We start from the raw sequence: 6,000 nt of genomic DNA, 5'->3' as shown, positions 1-6,000 counted from the left end.
GAAACTGTCTTGGTTGCCTCATATTCCCAGTGCCCAGCACAGAGCCTGGCACATAAGATAATCGGCAGATCCTTGCTGGGTACATGCACAGCGGTTGGTCTGATGTTTATTTCCCAGTTAGAACTGCTGGCAGTGGGGATCCCAAACCTTTTCCAAGGACTTCGTGGGAGCTGGAAGGAAGCTCTTGCTGGCTGCCTCCCACAGAAGCATATGATTGGACTGAAAGCAATTTTTCTGAAAGCATTCTGGTGAATACAACATTTTGATTGAAACAATGATTTGATTGAAAATGAGTATTTCCCAGTTGCTGTTTTTTTAAAATATATATAATGTTGGTCATTTTCATGCTTTATCAAGCAATTTTCAATGCTTTAAGAGTTTTTGGCCGGGCGCGGTGGCTCACGCCTGTAATCCCAGCACTTTGGGAGGCCGAGGCGGGCGGATCACGAGGTCAGGAGATCGAGACCATCCTGGCTAACACGGTGAAACCCCGTCTCTACTAAAAATACAAAAAATTAGCCGGGCGTGGTAGCGGGCGCCTGTAGTCCCAGCTACTCGGGAGGCTGAGGCAGGAGAATGGCGTGAACCCGGGAGGCGGAGCTTGCAGTGAGCCGAGATCGCGCCACTGCACTCCAGCCTGGGCGACAGAGCGAGACTCCGTCTCAAAAAAAAAAAAAAAACAAAACAAAACAAAAAAAAAAAAAAAAAAAGAGTTTTTAAGCATTTTTGTCCTTTTCCTGAACTTTTCAGGGGTTTTCCCTAATTATTTGTAATTTGTTTTTTAGCCCACTTTTACTGTTTTTTCAATATTTGTAATAGTACAAAGTTGGAACTGCCTAACTGATTAGTGGGCTGCTTAAATTAAGGTATGAAATATACCTCAATATATTAACATATATACAATAATTCCAGTTTTGTAAAAAAAATTATGCACAAACATACAAATATCTAGAAAGATATCCACCAATGCTTCTTGACCAGGAGGCATTCACTGGGATACTCCCAGAAGACTTTTAAAAATAGTGATTTCTTTTCCTTTTGAGACCGAGTCTCACTCTGTTGCCCAGGCTGGAGTGCAGTGGCGTTAGCTCACTGCAACCTGTGCCTCCTGGGTTCAAGTGATTCTCGTGCCTCAGCCTCCCGAGTATCTGGGACTACAGGCACCCACCACCACACCCGGCTAATTTTTCTATTTTTAGTAGAGATGGGGTTTCACCATGTTGGCCAGGCTAGTCTCGAACTCCTGACCTCAGGTGATCCTGCTGCCTTGGCCTCCCAAAGTGTTGGGATTACAGGTGTGAGCCACCGCTCCTGGCCTAAAATACTGATTTATTTATTTATTTATTTATTTATTTTGAGACAGAGTCTCGCTCTGTTGCCCAGGCTGGAATGCAGTGGTGCAATCTCGGCTCACTGCAGTCTCCCCATTCTGGGTTCAAGAAATTCTCCTGCCTCAGCCTCCTGAGTAGCTGGGACTACAGGTGAATGCCACCACGCTTGGCTAATTTTTGTGTTTTTAGTAGAGAGGGGGTTTCATCATGTTGGCCAAGCTAGTCTGAAACTCCTGGTCTCAAGTGATCCGCCAGCCTTGGCCTCCCAAAGTGCCGGGATTACAGGTATGAGCCACCGTGCCCATCCTAAAATACTGATTCCTTCATGCCTGTAATCCCAGCACTTTGGGAGGCTGAAGCGGGAGGATCGTTTGAGTTCAGGAGTGTGAGACTAGCTTGGGCAAAATAGTAAGACTCTGTCTCAACAAAAAATAAAAAAATTAGGCCAGGTGCGGTGGTGCATGCCTGTAATCCCAGCACTTTGGGAGGCCGAGGTGGGCGGATCACGAGGTAAGGAGTTCAAGACCTGCCTGGCCAATGTGGTGAAACCCCATCTCCACTAAAAATACAAAAAAATTAGCCAGGTATGGTGGTGGGCACTTGTAATCCCAGGTACTTGGGAGGCTGAGGCAGGAGAATTGCTTGAACCCAGGAGGCGGAGGTTGCAGTGAGCTGGGATTGCACCATTGCACTCCAGCCTGGGTGACAGAGCAAGACTCCATCTCAGGGGGAAAAAAAAAATTACTCATGGTGGCACATGCCTATAGTCCCAGCTACTCAGGAGGCTGAGATGGGAGGATTGCTTAAGCCTGGGAGATCAAGGCTGCAAGAAGATCACTACTACACTCTAGCCTGGACCACAGAGCAAGACTCTGTCTCTGAAAAGTAAAAACAGTTTTGTTTTTTTTTGAGATGGAGTCTTGCTCTGTGGCCCAGGCTGGAATGCAATGGCACAATCTCGGCTCACTGCAACCTCTGCCTCCTGGGTTCAAGCGATTCTTATGCCTCAACCTCCCAAGTAGCTGGGATTACAGGCACATGTCACCATGCCCAGCTAATTTTTGCATTTTTAGTAGAGAGGGGGTTTCACTATGTATGTTGCCCAGGCTGGTCTTGAATCCCTGACCTCAGGTGATCCACCCACCTCGGCCTCTCAAAGTACTGGGATTACAGGCATGAGCCACTGCGCCCGGTCACTAAAAAATATTTTTAAAAAATTGATTCCTTTACTCCAGAAAGGGAAGAAGAAGAGATAGATACGTAGGTAGGTAGGTAGGCAGATAGATAGATAGATAGATAGATAGATAGATAGATAGATAGATAGATAGATGATAGAGATTCCTGAGCTCTGTCTGGGAAAGCAGAAATCTGCTAGGATGGGGAGTGGGGAACCAGACATCTGTATTTTTAAAAGGCATCTAGGATTGGGACCCCTGACTTAGAATCACAGAAGAGTAAACCAAGTAGGTACTTAATTCAGTCCTCATTTTGTGTATGGGTGAGTTAGACTCCAAGAAGGGACTTGCTCAGGGTCACACAGTGGGAGGGATGACAAGGACTGGAGTCCAGGCCTCCTGGCTCCTGGCCTAGTTGCCCTTTCCTCTTTGTTCTTGCTCCAGGTGTGAAAAGAAATTGTCTCTAGGTGGGATTATGGGATTTGTTTGAATCATTCTTTTGCATGTTTCTATTTTCTGATGTTTCTGTAAGAGTATCAATTGCTTTTGGCACAAGATAAAAACAAAGAATAAAAGAAAGGATAAGGCCAGGTGCAGTGGCTTATGCCTGTAATCCCAGGACTTTGGGAGGCCAAGGCAGGTGGATCATTTGAGGTCAGGAGTTCAAGACCAGCCTGGGCACAGGGACATGGTGAGACCCTGTCTCTACTAAATATACAAAAATTAGTCAGGCCTGGTGGCTCATGCCTGTAATCCTAGCTACTTGGGAGGCTGAGGCAGGAGAATCGCTTGACCCAAGAGGTGAAAGTTGCAGTGAGCTGAGATCACATCACTGCACTCTAGCCTGGGCAACAGAGAGAGACTCTGTCTCAAAAAAAAAAAAAAAAAGGAAGAAATAAAAGAAAAGATAATTCTGTTAAAGCTGTTTTACCTGGTGTCTCCTCCCCCACTTCCCTACCCTCCCTCCCTCCCCAACTACCAGCACCCCCGGGCAGTGGCACTACTTACTGTCCCATACCGCATTGCCTCTACAAAGACTGTGGCCTTTAGGGACAGTCTGGCTCAGAGTTAGGGACACACAGATCATACGTCTGAGCCAGGTTCAGGGAAGTCAGTGTACTCTGGGTACACAGATCCCCTGGGCCTGGCCCACCCAAGACTGCGTAGATGCCAGGTGGAGAGAGGCAGGCCCTAGAGTAAAGGTCCCCAGGGCACTGGCCCTTGAGCCACCAGGAAGCCCCACCAGAGGGCAGCAGAAGCCTGGTCCAGAGCTCCCATCAAGCCTCCCATGGGGATGTCACTGGGGTTCAGGGAAAGCTTCAGGGAGAATTTAGGTACTGTTCTGAAGGAGGGGAGTTGGAAAGGGTACTTTAGGTTTGTGTGAGGGCATGGCCTGTACAAAGCTAAGGAGGCAGGAATTCATGAATCAAAATGTGCCAAGGTGGGGACAAGAGAGCACTAGAATGTAAGCTCCTTGCAGGCAAGAACTGTGTCTGTTGTGTGTATGCAGCTATACTGTTAGAACAGTGCCTAGCACATGATATGTATTCCACTGATATTTATTAATCAAATGCATGAATGGGAATACTGCTGGTGGGGAGGAAATGAGGAAGAGAAAGGGCAGCAAATGTTTGGGTAGAGGACAAAAAAGAAAATAACTTTTACTTACTGAGCACCTACTCTTTGTTGGGCAATGTGCTAAATGTTTCTAAACTAAGAAAGTAGTACATGCTTAAGGTGAAAAAAATATTAAAGTTTTTAAAAATATAAAACAGGTCTTACCCGTACACCAGAACTTCTAGCCTCCTTTTCAGAAGCTAACAATGTTTTTTTGCATATTTTTCTAGAAATGTTATACACATGTTGGCCGGGCACAGTGGCTCACACGTATAATCCCAGCACTTTGGGAGGCCGAGGCAGGCAGATCACGAGGTCAGGAGTTTAAGACCAGCCTGGCCAACATAGTGAAACCCCATCTCTACTAAAAATATAAAAAATTAGCCGGGCTTGGTGGCGGGCACCTGTAATCCCAGCTACTCGGGAGGCTGAGGCAGGAGAATTGCTTGAACCCAGGAGGCGGAGGTTGCAGTGAGCCGAGATTGCACCATTGCACTCCAGCCCGGGTGACAGTGCGAGACTCCATCTCACACACAAAAAAAGAAAGAAATGTTATACACATGTACCTTGGGTCACCTGCTCCCTTCCATGTCTCTCAGAACTTCCAGACACATATTCTCTTAGAGCAGCATTTTTCAAAGTGTAGTTTGGAACTTCCTTCAACGGAATCACCTGGTGGGAATATAACTTATTAAACATGCAGAATCTCTTAGCTGGGCATGGTGGTGCACACCTGTAGTCCCAGCTACTCGGGAGGTTGAGGCAGGAGGATAGTTTGAGCCTGGGAGATGGAGGCTGCAGTGGGCCGTGATCGTGTCACTGCACTCCAGCTTTAGCGACAGAGTGAGACCCTGTCTCAAAAACAAACAAACAAACAAAAACAGAATCTCAGGCCTCATACAGAACCACACAATCAAGGGAAGGGAATCTGTATTTTAACAAACTGTAGGGAATTCTGATGCCCATTAAAGTTTGAGAAGCACTGCCTGGACTCACACAATCACTCACTGAGGAGAGGGTTCAGATAGGGATTGCATTGAATCTGTAGATTGCTTTGGGTAGTATGGACATTTTAATAATACTGATTCTTCCAATCCATGAACGTGGAATATTTTTCCATTTTTTTGGTGTCTGTTTTAGTTTCTTTCATCAGTGTTTTATGATATTCATTATAGAGATCTTTAACTTCTTTGGTTAATTCCTAGGTATTTAATTTTATTTGTGGCTATTGTAAATGGCATTACATTTTAATTTCTTTTTCAGATTGTTCATTGTTGGCATGTAGAAATGCTACTAATTTTTGTATGTCGATTTTATATCTTGCAAATTTATTGAATTTTTATCACGTCTAATAGGTTTTTTGTGGAGTCTTTAGGTTTTTTTGAAATATAAGATTATATCATCTATAAATAAGGATAATTTGACTTCTTCCATTTCAATTTGGATGCCCATTATTTCCTTCTCTTGTCTGACTGCTCTAGCTAGGACTTCCAGTACTATGTTGAGTAACAGTGATGAAAGTGGGCATCCTCATTGTGTTCTTAGAGGAAAGGCTTTCAGTATGATATTAGCTGTGGGTCTGTCACATAGGGCTTTTATTATATTAAGGTATATTCCTTCTATTCCAGTTTTTTTGAGGGTTTTTATCTTGAAGGGATGTTAAATTTTATCAAATGCTGTTTCAGCATCAATTGAAGTGATCATACTGTTTTTATTCTTCATTCTGTTGACATGATATATCACATTAATTGATTTGCATACGTTGAACCATCCTTGCATCCCAGGGACAAATCCCACTTGGTCATGATGAATGATCTTTCTAATATATTGCTGAATTTGCTTGTGTTTTTTTGAGGATCTTTGCATTAATATTCATA

Source organism: Pan troglodytes, chromosome 9 (assembly GCF_028858775.2).
Source record: "Pan troglodytes isolate AG18354 chromosome 9, NHGRI_mPanTro3-v2.0_pri, whole genome shotgun sequence".
In the NCBI taxonomy this organism is placed as follows: Eukaryota; Metazoa; Chordata; class Mammalia; order Primates; family Hominidae; genus Pan; species Pan troglodytes.
Note: the sequence above shows the minus strand (reverse complement) of the source record.